This window comes from Dipodomys ordii, unplaced genomic scaffold, assembly GCF_000151885.1.
Source record: "Dipodomys ordii isolate 6190 unplaced genomic scaffold, Dord_2.0 Scaffold4, whole genome shotgun sequence".
Classification (NCBI taxonomy): domain Eukaryota; kingdom Metazoa; phylum Chordata; class Mammalia; order Rodentia; family Heteromyidae; genus Dipodomys; species Dipodomys ordii.
In genome coordinates, this window is record NW_012267220.1 from 36554616 (window position 1) to 36556839 (window position 2224).

Genomic DNA, 2224 nt, shown 5'->3' on the forward strand with positions numbered 1-2224 from the left:
ATCGTTTAAATAGGGATACAGGTGGACCCATTGCAACAATGAGATGTACAAGTCATTATGTCGAAAACGAACTTTACAACTTTGGTGGGGAGGGGTGAGGGGAGGATTGGGTGGGGGGGTGGGGGGAAGAGAATGGGAAGGGATGGGAAGGGGAAACAAAGAGGAGGCTACAATGCTTGATAAGAAATGTACTCATTATCTTGCCCATGTAATTGTAACCGCTCTGTACAGTTTTTTCACAATTAAAAAAATGTATTCATTTATAAGGTACCATGTGATTTTTTTGTTGCTTTGTATGTCCCTCCCCCACTGTTTTCACTGTATTTGATGTTGGTAAAATTTCACTGTATTTGATGTTGGTAAAATTTGGGGAGGGGAAGGGAAAAAACAAATTGTTTAAATAGGGATACAGATTGACCCATTGCAACAATGAGCTGTCGAAAACTTTCCAATTTAGGTGGGGGGGAGGAGGTGGGAGGGAAGGGATGGTAGGAAAAACAAAGAAGGAGGCAACAATGCTGAATAAGAAATGTACTCATTACTTTGCTCATATAATTGTAACCTGTTTGTACAGTATTTTTACAATAAAAACAAAAAAGAATTAATGGGTAGATGGAGCTACTTATATTCAATATTCACAGCTTCCCTTACTCTGCTTCACAGATTGTAGCAATGGACACTCCTGCTGACCGTGAGAAACTGATTTTGGACAAGACGAAAGTCTGGATCCAGGCTGGCCTTCCTGACTACACAAAAGAATTGCCAAGTCACCTAGCAGCAAACTCCTGCAGTTGTATTTGTAAGATTTGCTCACCGGATGCAAATGCACACACATGCACGCAGACACAATCTTTTTCCATTACCAAAGTAAACCACTGCTACTGCACTTTTTTTTGCACTTGACTTTTTCCAGTTACTTGGAAGCGCAGCATGGTTTCCTTCCTTCCTTCACTCCCACTATCCCAGTGGGTAAGAAAATAAGGATAATAATGGTGAGATGCTACGCGAAGCCTTGAAACACTTCCTGCACTCCTGCGCAGAGTGAGTTAAGAGGAAAGACATACATGTCATATTCCCCCAATTATAAAGTCTTTAAAGAGGACTACATGCTTGATTGATACTTAATGGGGGGAGAAAAGCTGGGGGATAAAACTGACTGGTGGCGATCATGGAAGACTGGGAAGGAAGTCAGTTGTGTTTTCTTCCCTGACTCCAAATGGAAATGAAAGGTCCCAAAAGTCACCTGCTTCTCTCACTTTGCTTGGTTAATCATGCATTATAAGTAAGTCATCTTCTGCCCCCAAATCCCAAGCCTCAATTTCCTCATGGACTCATGAGGGGAGGGGGAGAGGAAGACAGTTTCTGCCAGGACCTTCCCAACTCTGGGGCCACACGTCCAAAGGCAGCTGACTTTACATCTACAGCCATTAGTCATGGGATGCTCCCATTGTCTATTGAGAGCATTTCTGGGTAATTCTTTTCGCTTTCCCCTCCCTCTGCAGCAGAGAGTTCTGTAGGAAATACATCTCTTTTTCTCCCTTTCCCCTCACTACTATGCCTTTCCAAATCCCACTGGCCCAGACCACACCCCAGCAGTACAGATACAGAAAGAATGCTACCCCCTGGATGGAAGCTAGCTGTCGTCTTTATGCCTAAATAGGACAAGTTGGTCTCTTCATCTATGCATTCTTTCATCAGCTCAGCCTACCTGAAAGACTTTAAAAGGACAGAGATGGCCAGACAGGCACAGAAATTCAACTTACCCTGCTTCTCTCCTCCTAGCCTTTTTCTCTCCTGACAGAAGCTTCTCTTGCAGGCTCTAAGCTGAGACTCCCTGACCAGCTCTGTCCTCCTTTAAGGTTCCAGGCCCAGGGGTGTGGCCAGTGTTACGGGGTAGGCGGGCCTCTGGAGCAGGAGGATCCCAGTGGACAGGGCCTGGAGGGAGCCAGGGGGCATGGGCCGGGCCTGCGCTTAGAAGGAGGGGGAGGAAGTTCACTGTGGATACCACAGTCACTCCTGGCTTGGCGCCAGCCTGATTATTCACAGGCCCGATTATTCACAGCCTGATTATTCTTGTCATCAAACCACAGGAATTTGGGGGTTGGACAGAATCACCTTCCTGTAGTATCAAAGGCCTAAAAGGATTCTCAGGACCAGCTGGCTCTAAGCTGTCCTGACAAGGAGTTTACAATTCTAAACAAACATACCCAGAAGGTCACTGGAG

The 2224-nt window shown here is 45.5% G+C and overlaps 1 protein-coding gene across 2 annotated transcripts in view; it reads right to left on the minus strand.

The window, feature by feature from the left end:
• Plat (plasminogen activator, tissue) overlaps nucleotides 1–1834 on the minus strand; it is a 28325-nt gene extending 26491 nt beyond the window's left edge. For both annotated transcript variants that reach the window (XM_013026493.1, XM_013026485.1), the window contains exon 1: nucleotides 1764–1834. The gene's annotated coding sequence lies outside the window, so the exon portion shown is untranslated. The remainder of the gene's footprint in view (nucleotides 1–1763) is intronic.
• Between the last annotated feature and the right edge of the window lie 390 nt (nucleotides 1835–2224).